Genomic DNA, 15,096 nt, shown 5'->3' on the forward strand with positions numbered 1-15,096 from the left:
CAGTTTTTCCATGAAAGCTTCATCCGCCCCAAAGGTTTCCCCCATAGTAAATTTCTGAAACTAAACACAGAGTGACGCAATAGCAGAAAATTACAAAAACACTTAGGCCAACAGGTTAGTTATGAGAAAAGGTTTTCGGGCTCTTTACACATCTGGTCGTACATGAGACGTGAAAAAGAATTTGCTCTGCTTGTTTACACCCATTACCTCTAGCTCCTTTTGGTTCATCGAAGCATCACTAGCTTTATTGGTTTCCTCCTGGTGGACTTTGGCTTTTTAGAGTGTTTTGCAAAAATATTAAAAGCAGAAAAAGTGAACAGGTGCATGTAATGATTCATTGTCAATTTAAATGAGGTGAGATGCTCACTCACTGTTTTTAGAACCCATCTCGTGGCTTCCTAGTAAAAAGAAACTATAACATGAGTAGATCTATCCATCCATCCATATTTAAAAAGACTCAAGAAATTAAGTAAAGCAGTGCAAAAACACACTGGGACCTAAGTGTTTTAGTAGTAGAGTGTTTAAACCTTAAAGAGTAAGTAGATTTTTTAAAACAGCGGATAAGAAATTATAATCAACCTTGAGTTATTTTAACATCAAAATTAAAAAGGGTACTTTGTTAAAAAAAGAGCTACAGATTCATGCTCATTGTGAAAGGGGCAACATTCTAAAATAGACTTAGAGAGACTAAGGAAGTTATGGAACTTTTTAGTGCAAATGGAAAAAAGTGGAAAACAAAACTAACAGTTACAATTGCAGATGGCTGCTGCACAGCTTTAAGCTTTCAGTTTGAGGCACTTGTATATAGTCAAAAACACAAGGGAGTGTCACATTTTTTAAGAACAAAAGTGTTCCCTTATCAGCTTTGTGCAATGGTGCCACCCTGTGGGTGGCCAGGGGTGGCCATGGCCACCTCGTGCCATGTCCTGGCCACCCCACTCGCCTGTGTAAATTGTAGTAGCATCAGTTTAGTATTTTGTCCCATTATGCACAGCCAGCAAGGCAGCCAACTTCTATTGCACTTTTATTTGTATCTGCCAGTCTCTGCTTTCCCCTAGTAATTGTTTTGTTTTTCAATAAATAAATAAATAAATGCACACATTATTCCTAATATAATTACACAATGAAAAGGAATTGTCATTCAGCTCAAATGTTACCTGTACTGTTACTGGTCTATGAACATTAGATCATTAGTAATATTAAAAATCAAACAATAAACCAAAAGATATTAGTAGGCATTTTCTTAAGTCTTTTTACTACAGCAGTAGAATACATCCTGAAAATATGGCTTTTAGTTTCAGTGTGCCATTCAAAGAGTTTAAGTGGCCCCATCTGGCCCCCCCTACAAAACATTTTTGGAGGCGCCACTGGCTTCATGACCCACATACAGTCCCTTTTCTTTTTAAACACAAACCACCAACATATCCACAGTGAAATAGAAAAAGAGCTGGATTCCTACCTTTGCTGTTGGTGCTGCTGTAGCTGGGAATGAGATAAAGACATCGCAGAATGAACACGCAGTTAGCAGAAAATTCTTTCACTTTTACTTCGTGATAAACAACCAGCTCAACTTTACAGATTACATTGCAGGAAAACTATAAAGACATAGCTGCAGGGGTTGGACAATGAAACTGAAACACCTGGTTTTAGACCACAATAATTTATTAGTATGGTGTAGGGCCTCCTTTTGCGGCCAATACAGCGTCAATTCGTCTTGGGAATGACATATACAAGTCCTGCACAGTGGTCACCAGAGAACAATAGATGTTTCACATTATCCACAGCCCAAGATTTGCGCTCCTTGCACCATTGAAACCGACGTTTGGCATTGGCACGAGTGACCAAAGGTTTGGCTATAGCAGCCCAGCCGTGTATATTGACCCTGTGGAGCTCCCAACGGACAGTTTTGGTGGAAACAGGAGAGTTGAGGTGCACATTTAATTCTGCTGTGATTTGGGGAGCCGTGGTTTTATGTTTTTTGGATACAATCCGGGTTAGCACCCGAACATCCCTTTCAGACAGCTTCCTCTTGCTACCACAGTTAATCCTATTGGATGTGGTTCGTCCTTCTTGGTGGTATGCTGACATTACTCTGGATACCGTGGCTCTTGATACATCACAAAGACTTACTGTCTTGGTCACAGATGCGTCAGCAAGACGTGCACCAACAATTTGTCCTCTTTTGAACTATGGTATGTCACCCATAATGTTGTGTGCATTGCAATATCTTGGAAAAAAACGGTGCTCTTACCCTGCTAATTGGACCTTCACACTCTGCTCTTATTGGTTCAATGTGCAATTAATGAAGATTGGCCACAAGGCTGGTCCAATTTAGCCATGAAACCTCCCACACTAAAATGAGAGGTGTTTTAGTTTCATTGTCCAACCCCTGTATATACTATGTATAATAAAATTAATAACATTAGAAGAAAAAATGTAATCAAGATAATATATAAGGAAAATCTAGATAAATGAAAAGATCATGGTAGGATTCTGGGTGCAGCTGTTTGTGTACCGTTCTTCCCTCCTTCAGCATTCAGTGGCAGGGTCCTGGTGGGTGGGGCTTAATCTGAAACCTGGAGTAGAAGAGGAGCTGGGTGCTGGTCATTCAACACCTGAGTGTCAATAAATGTGGTACCTCGAGCCCTCTGCGAGCCTTCTAGGGAAGTTCTCTTACAAATGCTATTTGTTCCACAAGGTTACCTCCTGCACAAGGTTACCTCCTGAAAATTGCTGCCCAGTGACACCTACGCTGGTTACTGTCCTTTTCTGTTATTGCAAAAGTCCTCTGGAACATAATATTGTGAACCGGCATCAACTGGACTCCCTCCCAAAATACCCAAAAGCAACACCCCCCCCCCCTTTACGCTCGACTGCAGAAATTCATGTTGCTGCTGCACAAACCTCTGCACACACACCCTCTTCAGCCTTACCTCCTCCGTTCTTAAAGTAAGATTTCAATTTGACCACATTCATCTGATTAACCCTTCATCACCTAACCGATACCTCCTGCACAGAGAGTTGCAGAATGACTGTTTCCCTGAGTTATTAGAGTTATGTGATGTCATCACAGTCACTCTTCTCTAAATGGCAGAAAGATCCCTGTCTCTGAATAAGTAACATACACTGTACACTTACTGGCCAAGTTCAGATTTTGTTGTTTTTTTATTGTAAAAAGAAAATGCATGTTTTTTTTTTTAGTTAAGACACACAGGTTTTGAAAAGCACTCAGACTTTGCTTATTACATTTTCTGGCATAAAAGACAATTTTAGACAATTAGTGCAAACCCAGCATTAGGCCAAATTTCAGTGCCCGTACTCTTAGACTTAGACTTAGACAACTTCATTGTCATTTTGTATGTACAGAGTGCATACAGAATGAAATTTCGTTGCATACAGCTTAAGACAGTGTAATGGGATTTCAGGTGGAATAAGGCAGTATTACAATACAATATAAAGTGCAGCAGTGATCAGATGTAACAATGCAGGAGAAAAACAAGAACAGTGCAGAGAATTGTTCAGCCATTGTTTATGTGCACAAATAATGGTGCAAAATGGCATTTGTATGCATAAGTATCGTGCAGTGCAAATAATATTTGCAAGAGTGCAGTAAACATTGAGTTGTTTCAATGGATAATAAAAATTCAGCAACATTTGTAGTGCCAAATAAAGATGCAAATGTGGTGCAGAGTCCAGTTTAGAGTTCAACAGTTCAACAGTCTGATGGCAGCAGAGAAAACGCTGTTGCAGAACCTGGTGGACCTGCAGTGGATGCTGCAGAACCTCTTCCCAGAGGGCTACAGGGAGAACAGTCCATGGTGGGGGTGTGAGGGGTCACTGATGATGTTACAGGCTGGGGACACGAAGCACTAAGATGAAATGTCCTTAATGGAGGGGAGAGGAGCCCCGAATATCCTCTCTGCTGTCCTCACCACTCTCCTCACGTTCTTCCAGTCGGAGGTGCTGCAGCCTCCATACCAAACACAGAAACAGCTGGTCAGAATGCTCTCTATGGTGCTTCTGTAGAAGGTCCTGAGGATGGCGGGGGCAGGTGGGCTCTCCTCATCCTCCGCAGGAAGTACAAGGGCTTCTGTCCCTCTTGACCAGTGACGTGGTCTTAACAGACCAGGTGAGGTTGTCTGTGATGTGCACAGTCAGGAATTTGGTGCTGCTGACCAACTTCTCGGCTGAGCTGTTGATGAGCAGTGGAGCGTGGCGAGGCTGGTTCTTCCTTAAGTCTACGATAATCTCCTTCATCTTCTCCACGTTCAGGATCAGGCTGTTCTCTCTGCACCAGCCCACCAGCTGCTCCACCTCCTCTCTATAGTCCTAGTCATTTTCGTCTCTGATCAGGCCACCACTGTTGTGTCGTCTGCAGACTTCACGATTTGATTGGTAGTGAACCTGGGGACACAGTCGTGTGTCATCAGAATGAACAGCACGGGGCTCAGGACGCAGCCCTGAGGGGAGCCTGTGCTGAGGTTGATGACATCAGAGGTGTTCTACCTAGACTGACTGAAATCTGTTGGTGAGGAAGTCTAGCAGCCGGTTGTGAAGGGGTGTGCTGAAGCCCAGATGTTCCAGTTTACCTGCCAGATGCTGTGGGATGATGGTGTTGAACGCTGAACTGAAGTCCAGGAACAGCATCTGCACGTGGGTGTTCTTCTCCTCCAAGTGTGCTAGGCTCAGGTGAAGAGTGGAGGAGATGGTGTCCTCAGTGGAGCGGTTCCGTCTGTAGGCAAACTGGAACGGGTCGAATGTTGGGGCGAGTCTGGAGATGATGTGTTCATTTATCATACTCAACTCAAAGGTATATTTGTGATTACAAATATACCTTTCAAAACCAGGCAATAACAGATCATTATTTGTAAAACCTGTATTTCCAGAAGTGGGAGCATTATGAATGTTTAGCAGATGGAACATGGCAGGGCAGATGTATGACTTTTGTTTTAGGCATAACACAACAATGCACAAGACAGTTCTAAAAAGTTAAATAAAAAGAAAGAAGGGATTGTATTTTATTATTTGCACTGTTATTTAACCAGATTTAATACAGCTGAGCTCTAGCTCTTTTAACAGATACAGTCCAAGGTAGGCAACAGCTCTGATTATACCTATAGAGAATACACAATGCATAGATATGTATGTAAGGGATATTGCCCAACAAGGTGTCCATTATCAGAAATTACTTTCAGATGGTCCATTAATTTCCGATAATGGACACCTCAAAGGGCATTGTCCCGCTTTTACCATTGTCACTTACAAAATAAACAAATATTCCATCAAATATTAATACTTTAATGTTTTTTTCACCTGAAAAATCAGCTGCTTTTCATAAGAAGCAGCTGAGAGAACTATTTAAAGGAAAAGTCCGGTCAAAATCAGAATTCAAACTGCTGAAAGTACTTATAAAACTATTACATACTGTTCAATAATTGATTCGTTTTTTTTAATTAAGAGTAATTTTCATTTAATCATGTTTTTGTGGAGATGTCCATCTTGGTCAAGAATAGTACTGTCACCTCCCAGTTTGTGACGTCACATCGCGGGACCGGCTGTTGAGCAAGTCCCAGTGCTCTATATGTAGTGATGGATTAATTAGCGACAGTGATGGGAGTTATCATCATCTGATAGTGATATGGATTTTTTAAAAGACTTTCTTGACAGCTACCGGACTTTTCACGGAGTCCAGTCGTACCAGTTTGAGCCAAGGAGACCAAAAAGGGACGATGTCAGTTGAATCTGTCTGCTGCGGCACCACAGCCGTCTCCTTATTTTTGTGTTATTCTCAAATTGTTCTTCTTGCCGATGAAATATCTCAGTGTCAATATAAATTAAAATTAGTGCTGTCAGTTTTAACAAGTTATTAACGCATTAACTTTGTTTGACCATACCGGCGCCTTTTTTAACACGCGTTAACAGCATTATTGTTTTTTCCACCAACAAGTACTCCGGACTGTCTTTGTTTTTTTTTTCCTCGCCTTTCGTTGTTCCAAAATTGCTAGAGACTTACATAACAGACCCGTGCTCACTGTTGTGAAGCCCACCTGTTTTATGCGACTTTGGTCTTCTTTTTTTAAAGTCGCTTGTTAATTTCCCGAGTTGTGTGTTGCATTTTTGGGCTTGTTTGAGAAAGTGAAGTGGATTGTTTCGGCTCTAAACTAAGTGACACTGCTGCACTACAGACACCAGCGGAAATATCCCTCCGACTCATAACGCACTGAAGCTCATCCTGCCATAGGAGCAGAGTCAAAATAAGTAATGTTTTTTCCACTTTTACCCAATGTATTGGGACTTTTTAACAGACACCATGCAGCCAATCAGAATCAAACCATGGTATAAAATATATAATACGTAATATACACAATGCATAAAACCAGAAACATTGCCAGCAAAGCAGTAACTACTGCAAACCAGAATTTATTAGACTATTACAAATTACCACATCAGTCAAAACATGCAATCCCAATGTTGATTTTTCAAAACATTCACCTATTTATATTTGTACAGCATTGAATATTGGTTGTATCTTTTTTCTGGGTTTTTACTGCACTAGCGGCTTGTTTTTCACAAAGTAGGCTGACAAAAAGGGGTGTTTGAGAAGGGGGCAGGACATGCGGTAAAGGAGCTCAGGCTTCAAATCAAACTTTGGCTGCACATTTAAAGCAGATACCTGCATACATTAATTTTCAGTAAATTACATGAAAACATTGCATCCATCCATTTTCTATGTCTGCTCAATCTGGGGTGTGAGTAGGGAGGGGGTGTTTTTTGGCAGGGTGATTTGAACCCTGGACTTCCTTCTTCCATACATATATAAACAAGTAAATAGAAACTTTCATTACTGACCAACAAAATCCTTTCTAAGGTCAGATATTCAATCTGTCCTGATTACGAAGGAATATTTACAGCGGAGGAAGTCGTGCATTAATTTAGGCTTCAGAAATAACAAGTAAAATTGTAGCCTTCTTTTATGAATTTATCAGTACATTATATCCTGATATTTCCCTCCTGACCCTGCTGTCCCGGGTTTGATTCTCCAATTTTTAATTGGTGATGTTTCAGGTCTGTTTTACTTTAACAAAGTATAACAACAGCACCAGAAACACAACTACAACAAGAACCACTAATACAAAAGGCAAGAAATGCTTAAACCGGGGGTTCCTTGCATTTGGTTTAAAATACTCTTGCATTTGATGGACTGCTTCTGTGTTCTTAGAACATGTGAGCAACCCTGGCACACTTTCATGAAAGAGAATATGAACTTCCAAGTTAATGTTTGGATAATCTTCAGAGCAACTCTTCCCAGCAGTTGAGTATTCAACATCTCGAGTATGGTGTATCAGTACTAGGATGATCTTTCTGTTAGCTGTGGAAGAAAGAAGATAAATGAGAAACTATTTAAATCTGTATCAAAACACTGTGACCTTTTAGTATAAATGTTTTCCATTGTGCCACCATAGATTATGAAAAAAAACCTTGATGGTCTGTGTTAAATAATTTGGACAAAGTACATTTAGATTTATGGCGGTGATTGGACCCACACAAGCAACCCTACATTAAAAGGGCAGCACCCAGATTCCACCAGACGTCCAAAGGTGATCTCCACACTTGAAGTCCCTGCCAAATCAGCACAAGCCGAATGGCGGAAACAAAAGAGGAGGACCATGTCGATCATCAAAACTGCCAGGGGAGCCTCTGTAGAGTGAACCTTCTGCAAAATGAGTTTTCTCCGTAGTGTGTCAGGGCTCTCCTTTAGAGATAGGGTGAGGAGCCCAGTCATCTGGGGAGAACTCAGAGTAGAGCAGCTGCTCCTCCACGTCGAGAGGAGTGAGTTAAGGTGGCTCGGGCTTCTGCTTAGGATGCCTCCTGGACGCCTCCCTGGTGAGGGGTTCCGGGCACGTCCCACCGGGAGGAGACCCAGAGGGAGACCCAGGACACGCTGGAGGGAGTATGTCTTTGGCTGGCCCGGGAACGCTTTGGGATTCCCCCGGAGGAGCTGACCTAAGTGGCTGGGGAGAGGGACGTCTGGGCCTCCTTACTAAAGCTGCTGCCCCCGCGACCCGACCCCGGACAAGCGGAAGACGAGGGAAGGATGGATTGATGGAATATTATAGAAAGGTAAATGAAGGGTTGAAGGAGTATTAACTCAGTCCCTTAAATGTCACCCCCCCCCCCCCCCCCAAAATGCCAAAAACGCCTTAAAAGCATACTAAAATGTAATAAGATGATGTTATTGACCCAATCAGAATTTGTTGTACTGGTAACCAATTTTGAAGTTGGAACACACAAAAATTCTGCATTTTTTGTTCTCAATTTTATTTTTTCTCCTTTGTGATGCAGCACAGTTTGACATTCTGTGGGCGCTGCTGCTGCTGATCAGACGCGGAGAGAGAGAGTCCCCACGAGCGGAAAAATATGAAGAGAGAAAGAAGCTTCATTTGGCTTTATTTCAATACCGTAAATGAAACAACAGCAAGCTGTATGTTTTGTAAAAAGCCGATCAAATTCAGTGGAAACACAACAAATTTATCTAAGCACGTGAAAAACCATGAGCAAGAATATGTCGAGTGACAGAAACGGAGAGAGGAGACGAAACTTCTCTGATTGCCCGGACAGACCCAGAGCCACAGACTGACGTCACTGACTGAGGCGTTTCAGTCCTCCAGGGAACATCCACGTAGATAAGAGTGGTCATCTTCAGCAGCAGTTCATGTTAACTTTCAAACTAGATATTATCTATCATGTTATGGAGCCCACACAGAAAATGTTGAAAGAACCCAGTACATATATCATATTTAAAAGTGTTATTTAAGATAAGATAACATTAGCAAATCCTTTATTTATCCCACGACGGGGAAATTTATAGGATTAAAACAACAGGCAGGTGCACATAACACAGACAAAATTACATAAGGATTGAAATATATAAGAGGTGTATTAGGGAAAAAACACTATGAACATAACATTATTATTAATATTATTTAATTGTAATAATAAAATAAAAATCACAAAACCCAAAAGGTCAACAGTTTCATGATACATCAAGCTTAGGCACTAGCTAATATACTCAAGCTTAGGCACTGGCACAAAATAGGCCATATTTTGGCTGCAGTGCTTGCTGTTCTCTGATGAAGAAAAGATCAACCAGTGCACTAAATTCAGTAGATGGGTTGAAAATATCCAGTATAAATTGCAGAGATATCCAGGGCATGAAGTATACAGTTTTTTGGTGCGTGTGTGTGTGTGTGCGTGTGTGCGTGCGTGCGTGCGTGCGTGTGTGGTGGTGCCAGGTGTAGAGGGGGGGCCAAAAAGACTGCGTTGTCTTGGGCCCTAGCAAAGCTGTCAGCTGGCCAGCAACCGGCTATCTAGCTTTTCCTGTCATAGTCCCAACATTCAATGTCCCTACCTCCAGTCTTAGCATCGTGCCTCTCCTCTTATCTCTCTGCCTAAAGACTCATCTTACTCCTATTTTCCACATTCTCTTTTCCTGACAAACAATAGCTCAATTTCTATTTGGTCCTTGTTGGTCACCAGTGTTTTGCAACAGCCATGGGGAATAAAATCAGATTTTAAGTTTAAAGCCACTGAAATGTGAGACATTTTCAGTCATTAATGGACTGCCATCACAGAAGGGGGTGACAACACTGCTATGTACAAAACCCCTTCAGATCTATCTTTGTCTTTGCCTGTTTCATGAGGAGTCTTCCCCCTTGTGCATCCTTGCTGCCCCGGGCCGAAGAACCAGCTTCACTCTTCTTTAAGTGTTTGCAACTGGATGCTCAAAGTTAATCAAACAGAAACAAAGGTTGAGATTCAGCTGGGAAAGTTTAAAAAGCTTTACTTTTAATTCTTTTACTGTTTGGTTTGACTGAGGTTTAAGACCTTGAGTTAGCAGGCCAAGCTGCCTGCTAGCAGTCTTGAAACAAAGCTTTGCTTATGTGTTTGAGTGTGTTTGTACGGTTATAAAAAACTGCATTTCAATAAGGGTTTTATACCCTTATTGAATTGAATATCAAGAATAGAATTTAAAATTCTCTTTCTAACGTATAAAGCCCTTAATAATCAAGCTCCATCATATATCAGAGCTCTGATTACCCCGTATGTTCCTAACAGAGCACTTCGCTCTCAGACTGCAGGTCTGCTGGGGGTTCCTAGAGTCTTTAAAAGTAGAATGGGAGGCAGATCCTTTAGCTATCAGGCTCCTCTCCTGTGGAACCAACTCCCAGTTTTGGTCCGTGAGGCAGACACCCTATCTATTTTTAAGACTAATGTTAAAACCTTCCTTTTTGACAAAGCTTATAGTTAGAGTGGCTCATACCCTGAGCTATCTCTATAGTTGTGCTGTGATAGGCCTAGGCTGCTGGAGGACATCAGGGTCTAATTTTCTCACTCTACTGATTTCTACTGTTCTTCAGTCTACTGTTCTCCAGTTTTGAATTGTATTACATTGAAATGACTGTCGTCATTTCAGCTTTTAACTTTTTGCTCTCTCTCTTTTTCTTCATAGTAGGTACACCTGGTCTGGCGTTCTGTTAACTATGACATCATCCAGAGAAGATGGCTCACCCGCTACTACCATCTAATGTAGAACAGATTACTAGATCAATGTGTGCTTCTGTGCTTTTTTGTCTCTGTTGTTGTGTCTCTACTCTGTCTTCTGTAACCCCAGTCGGTCGAGGCAGATGACCGTTCATACTGAGCCCGGTTCTGCCGGAGGTTTTCCTTCCCGTTAATGGGGAGTTTTTCTTCCCACTGTCGCTTCATGCTTGCTCAGTATGAGGGATTGTACCAAAGCCATGTACAGTGCAGACGACTCTCCCTGTGGCTCTACGGTTCCCCAGGAGTGAATGCTGCTTGTCGGGACTTTGATGCAATCAACTGGTTTCCTTATATAGGACATTTTTGACCAATCTGTATAATCTGACCCAATCTGTATAATATGATTGAACTTGATTTTGTAAAGTGCCTTGAGATGACATGTTTCATGATTTGGCGCTATATAAATAAAATTTAATTGAATTGAATTGAATACATTGATGAGATATTAATGTTTGAGTTGTCTGATCTGTTCATTACCAAATAGAGCTTAAAAATCTTTTAAATCAGCGACAAATGTCTGCTAGCATAGCGCTATTACCCTCCTGGGTAACATTTGTGCTGTGGTTTGTTTTAAACGTAACGTTTATTTTTGCTTCGCTCTGCCATCATTCACTAGTGCTATGAGCAATAGTTCATCCTTAATACACAAGATTAACGTTGATTTAATAGTGTTTTGTGTAACCTAACCTATCCCTACAGTGCCCTCTAGCTTCCTAAGTTACCAGTTCAAGCCTTAATTATGTCCATGAGAAATAATTACAATAATAGAAATCCGGTGTCCTAAAGGTTATTTATTTTAATGAGCAAATCGTTCTTTAAAACATTATTCTCTTAAATAATGTTTTGTTTAACTCAAGATTTGAATTGTGAATGGCTTTAAACCAGTCCCTGTAGAAGTGGGTATACTCTCAATTTATGCCCTTTCAGACGGAGCTCAGAAAAATGCCGTTTTAGAATAACCCTAACCCAAAAATCCATCAGTAGTGTTTACTCATTGGTACATTATTTCTGCTACTTGATCTCAGGAAGGAAGGATTATGAAATTAATAAACCAATAATGTGGGCAGCACAGTGGTGCAGTAGGTAACACTCTTGCCTCACAGCAAGAAGGTCCTTGGTTTGAGTCCTGGGCTTGGCAGGGGATATTTCTGTTGGATATATTTAAGAATCTTTAATCCCTTTAACACATTTTTATGTCAGCAGGGTAGGACATTAAACGATCATGTAAAAGTAACTAAACTTGTTTAAATAGATCCATCCGATGCACGAAATATTTTTTGGCATAGCCCGCATGGTAGAAAATTTTAACTTTGTAATATCTACATTCTGACCTTGAACTGTAATTGAAATGTTTTCAAATGCTTCTACATTTTCTTTCACTCATGATTACAGTGTGTACGCTGTGTGTGTGCACCTTCCTCCCTCTCTTTCTCTACTCATGGTTTCAGAAAACTTTGTTGTAGTCCTATCTTCTTCTGCAGTAGTCCCGATTTTTCCCCTCTCGTGTTTTCTGCTTCTGCTCTGTGTTAACTGAGAACTTGTGCTTCTGTGTCTACTCTGTAGCCCCTCCCTGCTCAGAAACACAGAGGGAGGGTGCTCTGCTCTGTGTAGGGGTAGAGAAGTTGGTCTTCGCTGCTGCTCCGTGCAGCTTTCAAATACAAAAAAAGGAGAAAGGCTCTAAGAGCCGTTTCATTCACAACCGACCTATCACTACTTGGCTTGCAGATACTGCTGAATGGTGCGCATCACGGAGGATTTAGAAGTGGGTATACACAATGCTGACTGAAAAATAAGTGGGTATATGCTGTAAAGTCGCGTATATCCTGGACTACACCACTGCGTGAAACACATATTAAATGTTCTAAATTGATTAAGTTAATTTTATCTCATTCTATAAGATGAACCTTGTTTCTCTAACTTGGGTCTGCAGTGAACCAGGATTCACTGAATCATTCTGATGATGGTGATCAACCATTTTTTAATCCTTTTTTTTTGTGTGTTCATAGTTCCTTAGCTTAATTTTGCTCAGTAGTTTAGTTAAGTTTCACTAGTCTAGTAAAGAGAAGAGAGAGAATGCTTGAACTTGAAGTTGTCACTCTTTTATTCTGTATGTGTGCAAAGTTTGCTGTTAAAAGAGTGCCAGTGCTCGAATCATTCCTTTCAACTATTGTCCTAATGTGAGCTGTTTTGGCTGATATTCACCGGACAATACCTAACAGACCGATTAAATATTAACTTAAAACCATGCATAATGGCAAAAACCAGCACCAATTACAATGTTGGCCATTTTTAACCTGGACCATAACTGATCTGGTATGGGGTTTATGGTCTTGACTTGCAATCTAGAAAAAATTTATGGGAGATGCCCTTCCTGGTGCAACCCATAGCGTTTATCTGGTGTTGAGATTGGCATAAACAGGACACAGGTGTCATGATCCTTAGGTGTTCATATTTGAACTTAGTTATTTTTGCGATCATGATTTCTTTATTTTTGCATTGTTTATGGATTTAGCTACTTTACTCTTGTCCCTTTTAGCTCTTTGCATGCCTGACTTTTGTTTTCACTTAGTTGTTTGCTTTTTAGAGTCTGCTTATCCAGTGTAAGTTTAGATTTGCTGCTTAGGTTCTGTTTTACTTTTTGTCCCCTGCAATCCCATTGCTCTCTCTTTTCCCTAGCTTCATTGACCACACCCGCTCAACTTATGGTTCCCTAGCCGAGTTCTCCTGGCTCTATTTTTTGAGTTTCTGAACCAATTCATCTCCGTAAGTTTAAAACAAAAACCATCATTAAATTATTTTTGGCTGCATCTGCATCTGGGTCCTTAACCAAATCGTGACAACAGAACACTGCACCCCTTTAAGGCGGGGCTCTCACCTGTGTCATCTAAAATAACAAAAAATATATGTTACGAACAATTATTATTGTAGTAACGAAAACAATTGTTGCATACACTATAGGTCTTTTGTTCTGTCAAAACTGTCCACTGCAATAATTGGGGCCTGCCATTGCAGTTAAAAGAGGAGGCAGTATCAAGAACACTTCGCTCTCAGACTGCAGGTCTGCTGGTGGTTCCTAGAGTCTCTAAAAGTAGAATGGGAGACAGATCTTTTAGTTATCAGGCTCCTCTCCTGTGGAACCAACTCCCAATTTTGATCCGTGGGGCAGACACCCTGTCTACTTTTAAGACTAATCTGAAAACTTTAATCTTTGACAAAGCTTATAGTTAGAGTGGCTCATGTTACCCTAAGATACCTCTATAGTTATGCTGCTATAGGCTAAGGCTACTGGAGGAAATCAGGGCCTATTTTTCTCACTCTACTGATTTCTACTGTTCTCCAGTTTTGCATTGCATTGCATTGAAATGACTGTTGTTTTTCTCTCTCTTTTTTTTCTTCATAGTATGTACACCTGGTCTGACATTCTGTTAGCTGTGACATCATCCAGGGAAGACTGTGACATCATCCAGGGAAGACAGATCACCCGCTATTACCATCTAATGTAGAACAGATTACTGGATTAATGTGTGCTTCTGTGCTTTTTTTGTCTGTCTTGTTGTGTCTCTGCTCTGTCTTCTGTAACCCCCAGTCGGTCGAGGCAGATGACTGTTCATACTGCTGGAGGTTTTTCCTTCCCGTTAATGGGGAGTTTTTCTTTCTGCTGTCGCTTCATGCTTGCTCAGTATGAGGGATTCCTGAAAAGCCATGGTCAATGCAGACAACTCTCACTGTGGCTCTACGCTTCTCCAGGAGTGAATGCTGCTTGTCGGGACTTTGATGCAATCAACGGTTCCCTTATATTGGAATTGTTTTGACCAATCTGTATAATCTGACCCAAACTGTATAATATGATTGAATTTGACTTTGTAAAGTGCCTTGAGATGACATGTTTTATGTGAAATTGAATTGAATTGAATGTTCAAATCTTTCTTCTCATAATGTTTGTAGAATTATTGTAAAAACTAACACCAACAATTTCCTTGTACCCCCGTTGTCGTTGATACACTCTGTAGACAACAGTATAAATCACATGGTTTCTCTCCCCCTAAGAATGAAAGTGAAACTGCTTCAGTTTCTTAAGAACCACTGGTCCAGCCAGAAATGCACAGTCTGCCGTGTCCATTGTAGGTGCTTGGTAAGCAGGAGATTCCCTGTTTTGCTTTTTGCTTTTCTGGAGCAGGACATTTACAGCAAAGGTAAAAATCCTCACACATTGTTCTTTTTCATAGTTACAGTGAAACATTTTCTTTGCTGTTTCTTTCTTCCTTTTAATATAATTATATTATTTAGATAATATGCTTATGCTTCTTAAGTAAACTCTGCAGTTAATTGAACACATTTTATTAAAATTCTCTGGTTTTAAGAATGAAAATCAGAAAATTGTTTTATTTTGTTCTATTATTTCAGAACTTAGAATCACAATCTACCTCTACTGTTAGTATGAAATAGTAGGTCTATCTTGACTGTAGGATTGATGCTGCTTACATTTACAGAAGC

The sequence above is a fragment of the Fundulus heteroclitus genome, unplaced genomic scaffold, assembly GCF_011125445.2.
Source record: "Fundulus heteroclitus isolate FHET01 unplaced genomic scaffold, MU-UCD_Fhet_4.1 scaffold_173, whole genome shotgun sequence".
NCBI classification, from domain to species: Eukaryota; Metazoa; Chordata; class Actinopteri; order Cyprinodontiformes; family Fundulidae; genus Fundulus; species Fundulus heteroclitus.